Here is a 14638-nt window from a genome sequence, read left to right as displayed (position 1 = left end):
TCTCCCTCTGCCTCTGCCAGCACTCAAGCTCTCTCTCTCAAATAAATAACATCTTTTAAAAAAGTGTCACCAATAAGATAAAAAGAGGAAGTGTGTACATTTGCAGAACCCCATGCTCTATTTCTTAACTCCCTCTTCCCACGGTGCCCACACACTTCCTTCCCTAGGTGGGGAACAGGGCATATCTGGGCAAGTCAAACAGGAACCCACCTGCTGGAAGTGTCCCCTGGGGTGAGGGAGCGAGTGCGGGAGCGTGGAGGCCATCCGGGCCCACCTGCCATAGCCACCGGTGTTGTCCTAACAGGCGTGGATGCCCGGATCTGGGAGATGCTGCTGTTGCTCGGTGCCCCCAACTTGGTGCCATCCTAGCTGGGCAGACCCCCCAGGGGTACAGGGAGCGGACGGACATAGGCGGGAAGCTGGAGCTCGCTGGTGCCTGCACGGAGGCGCCTGCGCAGTGGGTGGTGAGTGGGTAGGGAGGTTCTTTTATTTTATTATTTATTTTTTATTGGAGTTCAATTTGCCAACATATAGCATAACACCCAGTGCTCATCCCATCAAGTGCCCCCGTCACCCAGTCACCCCCACCCCCCGCCCACCTCCCTTTCCACCATGGTCGGGAGGTTCTTATGGCAACTTGGCTCAGGTCCTCAAAACCTCGCTTCCCCCCTCCTACTCAGGAGTCTAGTGTGCTCGAGATGGCTGTTAGCAGGACGGCACCTTTGCTGCTGGCACTGCCCTGCGGGCTCCTCTCCTAGCTGGGTGTGGTCGCTTCTGGGCTCCAGAGTCTGCAGAGACTTCCCAGAAAGACCAGCGCGGAGGCCTTAAGGCTGGGGTGACCTGGGCCACGGGGTGGGTAGAGAGGGAGCGAAGCCAGGTGCCACCACCTGCAGGCATGGGGAGCATAGAGCACAGAGAAAGGAGGGGGGCTTTGGGGTGAGAGAGGAGAAGCAGTAGCAGCCTGGCACAACAGTGAAGGGCCCTTTGCACGGACAGGTCTGAGGACACTCCATCAGGCATGTCTCCAGAGTTCCTGGACGACCGTCCCTCCTCCCCCAGGGTCTGAGAGTGGGGAGAGGCGCGGAAGAGCAGTTGCAGGTGCCTCTGCTGTGCTACTCTGTGCGGAGCCAGTAGGATTGTATAACCTATCAAGGGGATAGAGGTGAAGAAAACACTCTAATACGGTAAAATACCAGGACACATCTATCCCCTCCCTTGTTTATGGGGTACTACTAGGAGCCACTTTGGCACTGACCTTTGGGGGCAGCAAGCTGTTTCCCTCTCAATATTGAAGTCCAAAACTTACTCCATCTACACACCAAGGTAATGGATTTCCTCTTGGTTCATAGAATCTTTTATACAATGTGAAAGATTTCAGAGGAAACAGCCACACTATCAGCTAAGGTTCTGGGATCCAAGTGAGGTAGGTGGGTTTGGGATCTCAGGTATGAACAGGTTCTTGAGATGATTTTACAAAGTGTTGTATTCCAGATGATTGCCTGTGAGTCACTGTCTTGGAAGAACAGCATTGGATGTGGTGGGTAGGTGCCGGGTGAGCCCCTAGAACCTGTGTATCCCATCATAAAGGTCAACTAGATCCCATGGGTACAGTCCCAGACTTTGGGGCCTGCATGAAGAAAGATTTCCTCTTCCCTCTTTTTGTAGTGGGTATGGGAGCTAGAAAGGATTCCTCTAGGGCAGAGCCTGATGCTGGGGGAACTGAAAAGTGGGCTGAGGATGTCCCTGGAGTTTGGGAAGGGAGAGTGCTAGGATCTTCTTTAGGATTGATTGGGCTGCTCATATGAATTTGGTAGTTGTAAAAAAAACCCACAAAAAAACACATGCTTGTGGTACTGACCGCACGATACCTATGTACCTACCCAAAAAAGCAGAGTTCCTGTGACATTCTGCCTTCCACCAAATTTGGGGATTTTAAACCAACAAATTGAAAGTGTCCTCAGGTTTTCATGAAAGCTTCTTGCTATGGTGTAGATAACAATGGTTGGTGAATGAGTCATAACTATCCATGACTACCAGTTACCCTGAGGTTATATTTTACTTTCTGTACAACAAAGAAGTGTTACAAATAAACTCTTAACATTAAAAAAAAAAAAAAGGTAATGGAGGTCATGGGAAGGAATGGAGGAGCCACCACTGCCAGGAGAGCTGATGCTGCTTGCAGTTGGGAGAGCAGCATGTGTGCTGGTTGGCACAAGGGGAATTGACTCCTAGTTGCTTGGGGCTGGAGTGAGAGTTCCCAATGCCTATACCAGTAGGGAAGGTCAGCCTCCAAGCATGAAAGCAGTTTTGGAGTTAGAAATGTTAATTTAGGGACACCTGGGTGGCTCAGCTGTTGAGGGTCTGCCTTCTGCCCAGGGCATGATCTCAGTCCCACATCAGGCTCCCTGCGGAGAGCCTGCTTCTCCCTCTGCCTGTGTCTCTGCTTCTCTCTCTCTCTGTCTTTCATGAATAAATAAATAAAATCTTTAAAAAAATAGAATGTCCAAAAATAAATTCAACTATGTGTGCAAATATAGCATATGTTGAAGGTGGCATTCAGATTAGTTGGGAAAAATGGATTATTCAATAAATGATGCTAAATGACTTGGGGACCTATCTGAAAAAAATTAAGCTATGTCATACATCACGCTTGACACCAAATACATTCCAGGTAGACCCAATACTTACATATAAAAATGTGGAAATCACAGAAGTACATGAGGAAAAAGTGGGGCATTTATTATTATAATCTTAGTATAGGGAAGGACTAAATAGAGACCTCCATCAGAAACCATGAAGGAAAAGTGACTATTTTTTAACATTCCCTATTTTATTTTATTATCATTTTAAAAAGATTTTATTAATTAATTATTTGACAGGAGGAGAGAGTGACAGTGAGAGGGAGGGAGAGGGAGAGCGAACCTGAAGCAGACTCTGTGCTGAGTGCAGTGCCAGATGCAGGGGTCAATCCCACAACTGAGATCATGAACTGAGCCGAAACCAAGAGTCAGACATTTAGTTGACTGAGACACCCAGGCACCCTGAACATACCGATTATTTTAAACAAAATTATCTTTGTGGCAAAAACACCACAATGAGGTCAAGAAGCAACACAATGGGGAAATATTTGCAACAAAATTCAAAGACAGATAGTTAACTCCTTACTTTTAAAAAAGTCTCTACAAATCAAAGAGAAATATTCTAAGCTCCGAAGAGAAAAATGGGCAAAGGATGTGAGTACAGAAGAACACAGAAAAGGAATTTAGAATACTTCCTAAACATACAGAGACTTAAGTCATGATATAGAAGTATCTATTAAAAACTATAAGACATTACTCTTTTTCATTTATTAGACTGAAAAAAATCATTAAGTTCAAACCTAATGGTTTTATTGTTTGGTGGGACACTATCATACATTGCCGTAAAGTTCTATCAAGTGTTCTTGATAGCATCTGATAGATGCTATGAAAATTTTAAATACACATATCCCTGGGGCACGTGGCTCAGTCAGTTGCATGTAGGACTCTTGATTTTGGCTCAGGTCATGGTATCATGGTTGTGTGACAATGCCTCACATCTGCTCCATGCTTGGCAGAAAGTCTGCTTCTTGCCATCCCCCTCTGCCCTGCCCCCAGCTCATGCTCTGTTGTGCTGTCCCTTTCAAGTAAACCATTTTTAAAAAAATAAACAAATAAATGCACATATCCCTTTATCTAATAATTCATCTTTTAGGAATTTATTCAACATACTCAAACATGTATGAAATGATTTCTGTACAGTTAATTGAAATTCACTTTATTTCTAATAGCAGAAGACTGCAACATAGTAGATATTCACTGTAAAGGGTCAACTTGATTAACTTAGAGCATATTGACACATTGTAACACTATGAAGCTATGTAGCTATATGTATTGGCTGGAGACCATTTCTTCATTGAATATAAGACAAAGCAACATGTGGAAAAATGTCTATCTTATGCTTATAGAATTGATACAGGTATGTGCTTATGAATGCACTAAATATCTTTTGAAGCATACTAAAAAACTGGTAATAGTGTTTGGTTCTAGGGAAGGACAAGTGACCATCAGGGGAACACAGATGAGTAAAACACAGCTTTTGCTTTTTGTGACTTGGATTTTATACAATCTAACGATTTCGAGTATTTCCTGATGTGAATATTGCAGTGTGTTCGTGTGCACATGAGTGTGTGTGTATATTCTTGATATAACAGTTTTATGACTTACTTTCTTAGTTTTGTATGGGAAGTGGGCAGGCATAAATTTTGAAAAATACAAAAAGTTAAAAAATAATATTATAAACCTTCACCAATTGGGATTTGTATTAACATCTTTTTTCATATTTGCTTCTAGTTTTCTTTCTTTTTTTTTAAATAAATTTATTTTTTATTGGTGTTCAATTTACCAACATACAGAATAACACCCAGTGCTCCTCCTGTCAACAAAACTAAAAGACAACCTACAGAATGGGAGAAGATATTTGCAAATGACATATCAGATAAAGGGCTAGTTTCCAAGACCTATAAAGAACTTATTAAACTCAACACCAAAGAAACAAACAATCCAATCATGAAATAGTTTTCTTTTTAAGTAAGAAAAATAAAATACCTTTGTAAAATTTGAATTCTTCTTTCTTCTTTACCCCATCCAATTTCTCTCCCCTTTCCCCAGCAGCAAAAACCATCATGATTTTGATGGGTATCCTTTCAAGCTGTTAATAGTTTTACATATGCACAGGGCCACATCATTATTCTCAAGAGTGGTAGAGGATGAAGTGAAGATGGAGTGCTAGGCTCTGGGAAATCATGTGACTATGGCATTTAATGACATAGAATGGTATGATAACAATGATAATTATAAAAATTGGAGAGTAAACTGTTTTTTTCTGATAGGTCCAAGAAGTATAGACAGTGAAAAAGTTGACATTGAGAGCAAAACTATCCAGCTGAGGAGATCCACAGAAAACCCCCAAACCTTCACAGTTTAGGAAGAGTTCTTCATTCCCTGTCATTGCCAAGCAGCTATGGCTCAGCATCAAGACAAGGGCTTGAGTGTTCCATGCTGATGAAATTTGCAACCACACCACGTCTCTTACACTATGGGAAGGGCATTGTGTGGAAGAAGTGAGAGCTTGAAATATGGATAAGGACATTTGGGCAGATGCTGAGTGAAAACTGTGGATACCCAATACCTTTTCTTCTTCTTCTTCTTTTCTTCTTCTTCTTCTTCTTCTTCTTCTTCTTCTTCTTCTTCTTCTTCTTCTTCTTCTTCTTCTTTTTTCTTCTTCTTCTTCTTCTTCTTTCTTCTTTCTTCTTCTTCTTCTTCTTCTTTCTTCTCTTCTTCTTCTTTCTTCTTCTTCTTCTTTCTTCTTCTTCTTCTTCTTCTTCTTCTTCTTCTTCTTCTTCTTCTTCTTCTTCTTCTTCTTCTTCTTCTTCTTCTTCTTCTTCTTCTTCTTCTTCTTCTTCTTCTTCTTCTTCTTCTTCTTCTCCTCTTCTTCCTCCTCTTCCTCCTCCTCCTTCTCCTCCTCCTCTGGCTTCAGCTGCTTCTTCTTCTTCAAGATTTTATTTATCTATTTGAGAGAGAGAGCATAAGGGGTGGGAGGAGAAGCAAGCTCCCCACTGAACAGGAATCCAATGTGGGGCTCAATCCTAGGACCCTTGGATCATCACTCAAGCCTAAGGCAGATGCTTAACCAACTGAGCCACTCAGGCACTCCACCTAAATACATTTTGACAGGTTAGCTACACTGCCTGGAGAACCAGCCTTCCCAAACAAAAAAGCCTTTCTAGAACTGAATGACTGTACTTAGGCTAGCTGCCTCACAATCTGATGCTGATTGTTCTTAAAACCAACCCATGTAATGGTAAGTTAGATCCCAATGTAGTCCAGATGCTGAAAAGAAGGCCTGTTCCAGGGTTATTTTATGTTCACATCATAATCACCCAGTCTATAGTATATATTATGGCTCACTCTTGGTATTTTATAGGTTTGGGCCAATACATAATGACATGTATCCCCATTACAGTATTATACAGAATGTTTTCACTGTCCTAACAAAATGCTCTGTGCTCTGCCTATTCATCCTTCCCTGCCCTCCAACATCTGGCAACCATTGACTTTTTTACTGTCCACAGAGTTTTGGCCTTCCCAGAATGTCATATAGTTGAAATCACACAATGAAGCCTTTTCAAATTGGTTCTTTTACTTACTAACATGCATTTAAGGTTCCTCCCATCTTTTCATGGCTTTAGAGGTCATTTCTTTTTAGTGCTAAATAATGTTCCATTGTTTGGATATACCACAGTAAATGTGTCCACTCACCTACTGAAGGACATCTTGGTTGCTTCCAGGTTTTGCAACTATGACTAAAGTTGCCATATACACTTCTAGTATCTGAAAGGGAAGATCTGGAAAAATTAGAAAATCCTCAGAGAAGGTGACAATCATCATTATCTATAATAATTCAATCAATATTATTTTTAACAAGATTTTATTTATTTATTTATTTATTTATTTATTTATTTATTTATTTGGGAGAGAGAGAGAGCATGAGCAGGGTGAGGGGCAGAAAGAGAGGGAAAAGCAGACTCCCTGTTGAGCAGGGAGCCTGACATGGGGCTCGATCCCAGGACCCTAAGAACATGATCTGAGCCCAAGGCAGACACCGATCTCTGTACCCCAAGATCATTACCTGAGCCGAAGGCAGTCACCTAACCAACTGAGCCACCCAGGTGCCCCTCAATCAATACTAGAGAGCTTATCCTATACCAGTTCCTGGGGTTGGGGCTGGTAACATAAATATAACACAGTTTCTGGTTTTATTTTTTTATTTTTTATTTTTTATAACTTTTTTTAAATTTTTATTTATTTATGATAGTCACAGAGAGAGAGAGAGAGAGAGAGAGAGGACACAGGCAGAGGGAGAAGCAGGCTCCATGCACCGGGAGCCCGACGTGGGATTCGATCCCGGGTCTCCAGGATTGCTCCCTGGGCCAAAGGCAGGCGCTAAACCGCTGCGCCACCCAGGGATCCCAGTTTCTGGTTTTAAAGAGATCATAATACACTGGCATAATCAGAGACGAAAAGATAATTATGATTCTATGAATTAAAATGAGAGAACAATGCATGGGCCATATGGAAACACCAGGAAGAGGTACATTGAAATCAATAAGGATTAGATTTATTTCTAAATGAGATGATGCTTGAATTGAGTCTTATTACTAATTTTTACTTTGAAATAATCTCAAATTTACAAAAAAGTTGCAAATGTAGTACAAATAACTGTTTTTTCCTATTTGAGAGTAAGTTGCCAACATTATGCCATTAGTCCCATAATACTTGAGTATGTTTTGCCTATCAACAAGGACATTCCCATAAATAATCAAAATACAACCATAAAAAAAATACAACCATCAAAATCAGGACATTATTATTTATAGATTATTACCACCTAATCCTTAGATACCATTAAAAGTATGTTGGTTGTCCCAGCAGTGTCCTTTATAACAAAATATCCAGTTCAGAATCATTATTTGAATTTAATTTTTGTATCTCTTTAGTTTCCTTAACCATGGAAGAGAGGAAGAAAAACAGTTCAGTTGGGTACATTTTGGGTACCTATGGTACATTAAGATAGCTAAATGCTATTGCACACAATAAAGATATTTTGAACTCAGATAAAAATTATAGCTTTTTCACACTAAAATGTTATCAAATGAATGTGTTGGTTATCACTATTAAAATTTAAAATTTTTTTGAAATATTGTACAAAAGAGGTAAAAGAAAAAGAGGTATACAGCCTCACTTGTAAGCTAACATTTCCACTGAGGACAGGTAGAAAAGGCAGCTTTAATATACAAGGTATTAGAAAGCTAAGGTAACCAGCTTTGCTTTGCTTAAACAAATCGGAATTGCAAAGACAAATCAGATAGCTCAAAGTGTCAAAACTATCCTTGGGTCAGCTAAGTCTCTAATTGGTTAAGATATTCAGCTGCTATTTTACCTACCTTGCAAAGGAAAGTATGAATCCTTTTGAGAAGAAGACAGTATCAGCTAGATCCTCCACAATTTTTTCATACACAGTATATGGCATTTAACGGAAAATTACCTGGTATGCCAAAATACAGGGCCCTATGACTGAAATTTAGGGGAAAGAAAATACAATATAAATAGACCAGAGGTAATCTAAATAGTGGAATCATCATACTGGAAAAAGAACTATTATTTATATGCTTAAGAAAATAGAGCAAAAGAGAAAGATGATAAATGAAAAGGTGAAGAAAACTGTCAAAGAATTAAATCTATAGAAAGATGCCAACGGGAATTCTAGAAGTAAGTAATATGATAACTGAAATTAAACATATGATAGATAAACTTAATAGAAAATTAGATACAACAAGAAAAAGAATTTGTGAACTAGAAGACTGATGAAAATATTTAGATTGAAGAATACAGAGGGAAAAAGAAGAGTGAAAATTCAGGTAAAAGAGTAAACTATCATATGGGACATAGTGAAAAGGTTAAGAGTATATTCATTTTGGATCCTACAGTGATATGAGATAGTTCAAGGGAGATATTTTCTTTTTTCTTTTTCTTTTTTTTTTAAATATTTTACTTATTTATTAATAAGAGACACACAGAGAGAGGTAGAGACATAGGCAGAAGGAGAAGCAGGCTCCCCATGGGGACCCTGATGCAGGACTCAATCCCAGGACCTGGGATCATGACCTGAGCCAAAGGCAGACTCTCAACCGCTGAGCCACTCAGATACCCCAGGAAGATATTTTCTTTAAAAGATAATGCTTTAAAAATTCCAAAACACAAGCAAAGTCCCCAGATTTATGACATTTTGTGAATCCCAAGAAGGATAAATTTAACAAATATACACAGACACATCATATTAAACCATTAAACACCAAAGACAAAGAAAATAAAGACATATTACCTTAAAAATTATGTATAATGGACATATAATACTATAATAGTGTCAGATATACAACATAATGATTTGGTACTTGTATATATTGCAAAATGATCACCACAATAAGTCCAATTAACATCAATCATCATATACTGTTATGGTTTTTTTGTTATGATGAACACTTTTAAGATTTACTCTCTCAACAACTTTCAAATATACAGTACAGGGGTGCCTGGGTGGCTCAGTTGGTTAAGCATCTGCCTTAACCTCCACTCGGGTCATGATCCCATGTCATGTCAGGTTCATTGCTCAGTGGGGAGTCTGCTTCTCCCTACCCCTGTGCCCCTCCCCCTGCTTGTGCTCGCTCTCTCTCTCAAATAAATACAATACAGTATTATTAACTAGAGTCACTATGCTATGCATTATATGTGACTTATTTTGTTGCTAGAGCTTTGTACTTTTTAACTTCCTTCACACATTTCACTGGCTACCCCCTACTCCCTATCTCTGGTAAGCACCAATATATTCTCTATATCCATGAGTTTGTTTGTTTGTTTGTTTGTTTGTTTGTTTTAGATTCCACTATAAGGGGATCCCTGGGTGGCGCAGCGGTTTGGCGCCTGCCTTTGGCCCGGGGCGCGATCCTGGAGACCCGGGATCGAATCCCACGTCGGGCTCCCGGTGCATGGAGCCTGCTTCTCCCTCTGCCTATGTCTCTGCCTCTCTCTCTCTCTGTGACTCTCATAAATAAATAAATAAAAATAAAAATAAAAAATAAAAAAAATAGATTCCACTATAAGTGAGATCATACAGTATTTATCTTTCTCCACTTGACTTTGGAATTATATGAGCTTCCTGGATATGGCTCCCTGTTTCCCTAAATTAAGAAGTTTTCAGCCATTATTTCTTTGAATGAGCTTTCTGCTCCTTCCTCTCTTCTCTGGAACGCCTCTATGAATATTGGTCTGCCTGATGCTGTCCCATAAATCCCTTAAGCTATCTTCACTCTTTTCCATTCTTTTTCCTTCTTGCTACTCAGCCCTGTCTTTGAGTTTACCGACCCTTTTTTTTGTCTGATCTAGTGTGTTGTAAACCCCACTACTGAAAATTTCAGCTCAGTTAATATATTCTTCAGTTCTGTGATTTTTGTTTGGCACTTTCGTATATTTTCTCTTTATTGAAAATTTCCCTTTGTTCATGCATTTTTCTCCTGACCCTGGTGAGTATCTTTATGACCATTATTTTAAATTCTCTATCAGCAAATCACTTATGTCTATTTCATTAAGGTCTGCTTCTGGAGTTTTGTTCTGTTTGGTACATATTTCTCTGTTTCTCCATTTCCCTTGACTCCCTGTATTGGTTTCTTTGCATTAGATAAAACAGCTACCTCCTCCAGTCTTGGTCTCATGTAAGAAATGAACTTTATTGTTCAGGCTGGCCCAAGCTCTTAGTGGTCTCTCAAACCTCATGGTTGTCCATGCTACTTTCTTTGCTCTCTGTGACTCACAGTAGTTGAAGGTGTTCCAAGACCTGTCAGTGTCCCAGAAGAGAGGATCTGTCAGCTCCTAGATGCAAGCTGGTTGGAAGCTGCCCCTCAGGCAGCAGCTTTTAAAGATCTCTTTCTGGAAAAGACAGGGAGATGGCTGTTTTTGTCTGCTCCCTCTTCACTGATCCCTGGATGGATAGCTGGCTAAGAATGGTTTCTTTATTTGCTACAGTCCAGTGAGACCTGCAAATTCCAGCCTCACTGGCGACCAAAGCCACACAAAGAAAACATGCATTTTGGGCAGGGGCACCAGACATGTACACAAGCTCCTTCCAAGGAGACACCGAAAACCTTAATGAGCCATTGACAACCTTAACAACCTTAGCACTGACAACCTTAATGAGCCAGAGGGAGAATGTGGAGGGAGAATGTGGAGACAGTGCTCATTGGTATCACCAGTCTCCAGGGGAGATCCAGCCCCCAGATTTGTGCTAGATTAGAGCCTCTCAGCCAGCAGCTTTTTTTTTTTTTTTTAAGATTTTTATTTATTTATTCATAAGAGACACAGAGAGAGAGGCAGAGACAAAGGCAGAGGGAGAAGCAAGCTCTACGTAGGGAGCCCGACCTGGGACTTGATCCCAGGTCTCCAGGATCATGCCCTGGCCTGAAGGCGGCGCTAAACCGCTGAGCCACCAGGGCTGCCCAGTCAGCAGCTTTTAAAGTGTCCAAATAGGAATCTTTCAGAGATATAGTAGGTGATGGGCGTTTCTGTCCACTCTCTCTGTATTGATCCCTGGAGGAAACAGCTACAGTGAGTCATTGTGAACCTGGTAAGAACTGTTTATTTATTTGCCATAGCCTTGTGGGTCTTTTGAGGCAAGCCCTATTGGCATTCAGAGCTAGGTGTTTAGGGCACCCATCTTCTGGCAGATATCTCAGAAGTTTACACATCAGATATTGGGCACAAACCCTTTGCTCCTCAGGGACAAGCTGGGAGTAGCAAGTTCTCTTCCATGCTGCTGTGCTGGATGTGAGACTTCTGGTGAGAGTGTGTCTTAGCTTTTTCTACTGCTATTGTATTTTCTCATTTGCCAGATATATAGAACTTACTCAGCTAGTTTCTAGATTTCTTTCAAAGAAAAGTGTTCCATGTGTAGCTGTAGATTTAGTGTGTCCATAGGAGAAGGTGAGCTTAGATGCTTTTTATGTTGTTATCTTAAACTGGAACTCTATTTATTTATTTATTTTTATTTTTATTTATTTATTTTTTTAAAAAGACTTTTTTTTTTGGATTTTATTTATTTATTTATGAGAGAGACAGAGAGAGAGAGAGAGAGAGTGGCAGAGACACAGGAAGAGGGAGAAACAGGCTCCATGCAAGGAGCCTGACGTGGGACTTGATCCCTGGTCTCTAGGATCATGCCCTGGGCCGGAGGCAGATGCTCAACCACTGAGCCACCCAGGAGTCCCTGGAACTCTACTTTTTAATGGGTATTTATTTATTCCTATTCTTCATTTTTACTGATAAAAGTATCTAGTGCTATGAATTGTCCTCTTATCATACTTTAAATATATCCATAACTTCCATTATCTATTAAGCCCTTAAGCTATAGTCTGTGCTCTGATCTACCATGACACTTTTAAAAACTATTTTCAGACTTATAGTTCATTAAGTCTTTCTGGTGATGGTTTTATTTATTTTTTATTTTTTTAATTTTTATTTATTTATGATAGTCACAGAGAGAGAGAGAGAGAGAGGCAGAGACACAGGCAGAGGGAGAAGCAGGCTCCATGCACCGGGAGCCCAATATGGGATTCGATCCCGGGTCTCCAGGATCGCGCCCTGGGCCAAAGGCAGGCGCCAAACCGCTGTGCCACCCAGGGATCCCTCTGGTGATGGTTTTAGATCAACATTTTGTCTGTCATTAGATTCCTTCTCTCTTCTCTGCAGTTTTTCTCAGTCTGCCTTTGCTTCAGAAAGACTTGAATTGGGGCAAGAATAGGGTAGGAACATTAAGGGATCACACTCTGGTTTTTGGTGTTTTTGTTTTTACTTATGGTATTTTTAATGTGTCTACCATGGCTATAGAGGCAAAGGCTTAAACTGTCACCAATCTGAATCTTGACAGAATGCTTCATGACCCTTCCAGAGCACAGGAGGATGGGAGGTGTTCCTAGAAAACCATGTCCCACTTGTCCGTTTCTCCCCTGGGAGGCTGTCACAGGAACAGTTTCTCTTTAGCTCACAAGCTTTTTTTGCTTTATTTTTTTAAGCATGTGCCTAGTCCATGATCCTGGTATACTGCTTGCTTTCTGACAAACTGTAAACCCCTACACTCCCATGTCTAGAGGAAAATCTGATAGAGGCAACTACTATCTATGCCATTCTAAAAACCAAGGAGACTATTGCTTTCCCCAGAACCATCTGCCTTATATTAGTCAAACTCAGGATATCCTGGGGAAAGGACAACTCAATCACAATGCCTTCTCCCACTAATCCTTCCAGTTGTCCACCATGACCTCCTGTCCTGCATCTCTGACCATGGCTACTCATTTCCTTTGGTCACATACAAATACTACTACTACTACTGTGTGTGTGTGTGTGTGTGTGTGTGTATTCAAGCCTTCTTTCCATGACAGTTTACTTATTTTTCATTTTAACCTTTTATTAAGTGTTATGTTCATATTTAAAAATACGCATTTCAGGGACGCTGGGTGGCTCAGCGGTTGAACATCTGCCTTTGGCTCGGGGTGTGATCTCGGGCTCCTGTGATCGAGTCCCACATCTGGCTTCCAGCATGGAACCTGCTTCTCCCTCTGTCTGTGTCTCTGCCTCTGTATGTGTGTGTCTCTCATGAATAAATAAAAATAAAATAAAATAAAAATATGCATTTCACAAGTGTATGGCTCAATACATTTTCACAAAGTAAACACACTTGTGTTAATAAAAACAAGACATTAACTTCCAGAAGTTAGCAGTTCTCCCCTTATGCCTTCTAGACAACTGCAGGCAGTTAGTCCATAAATTAAAATAAATTAAAATCCCAGTTATAGGTATGCCTGGCTCAGCAGTTGAGCATCTGCCTTTGGCTCAGGTCATGAACCTGGGGTTGCGGGATCGAGTTCTGCATCGGGCTCCCTGCTTGGAGCCTGCTTCTCCCTCTGCCTCCGTCTCTGCCTCTGTCTCTATGTGTCTGTCATAAATAAATAAATAAATAAATAAAATCTTTAAAAAGTCCCAGGTATATTTTCATATGCTTCTCCAGGCATCTGGAGTCTTCATCAGTGTTTACAGTTTCCTTGTGGAGGTTTCAAATCATGGTATAATATCATGTACCATGAGCTGGTCCATTGTTCATAAGCATGTTCTTCCTATGATCACATTTTTTGGTCAGCAGAACCACTGAAACTTGCTTGCTGTTGGTTAACTTTTTTTTTTTTTTGCCTTTGATTAACTTTGAATCCAAATCGTTTTTTTCCAATTTGCCTCTGTTTCAGAAATAGTTGCCTACTGATATTGAAGACAATAAGCAATTCATTGATTCCAGGTAATATAACCTTGTCATTTTTCCAAATCTTTCTTGACCTGCAATGTGCCAGGTATGCCAAGGTCTGCAAGTTCCAGTGGAGCACCTTGAGTACAAAGTCCATGCCAATGGTGGCTTGGTAGTGTGACGAATTCTGGTGCATGTAGTGCTTGAAGCTGGTTTTGTCTATGCCTTCATTGTTGAACACCAACAGCTTGTGTAGGTGCTCTTCCACAAGGTTTGCATCCTGGCAACTGGCCTGTTATGCTAGGCAAGGCTGGGGAAAAGCAGCTGGGATTTGGCACTGGAGAGACTTGGGGAGTAAATGTGTGCTCACTTTTTTTTTTGTATTCTGTTTTGGTTCATACATTCATTAACTGGATTTCACTAAAAGATTGTTTTTCAAGAAGATATTAGAGAATTATGTTCCCTAAGTTCATCGATAAGAGTGTTTGCTTATTGGGGTGCCTGTGTGGCTCAGTCAGTTAAGTGTCTGCCTTTGGCTCAGGTCATAATCCCAGGGTCCTGGGATCAAGCCCTGTTGTCAGGCTCAGTGGGGAGCCTGCTTCTCCCTCTTCCTCTCCCTCCGCCCACTCCTACCGTCCCGCCCCCACTTGTGTTCACATACTCTCTCAAATAAATAAATAAAATCTTCTTTTTTTTAAGTGCTTATTTACTTTATAGTCAA

The sequence above is a fragment of the Nyctereutes procyonoides genome, unplaced genomic scaffold (genome assembly GCF_905146905.1).
Source record: "Nyctereutes procyonoides isolate TBG_1078 unplaced genomic scaffold, NYPRO_anot_genome, whole genome shotgun sequence".
NCBI lineage: Eukaryota > Metazoa > Chordata > Mammalia > Carnivora > Canidae > Nyctereutes > Nyctereutes procyonoides.
The sequence above is the reverse complement of the archived record's forward strand: the minus strand, read 5'-3'. Positions refer to the sequence as shown.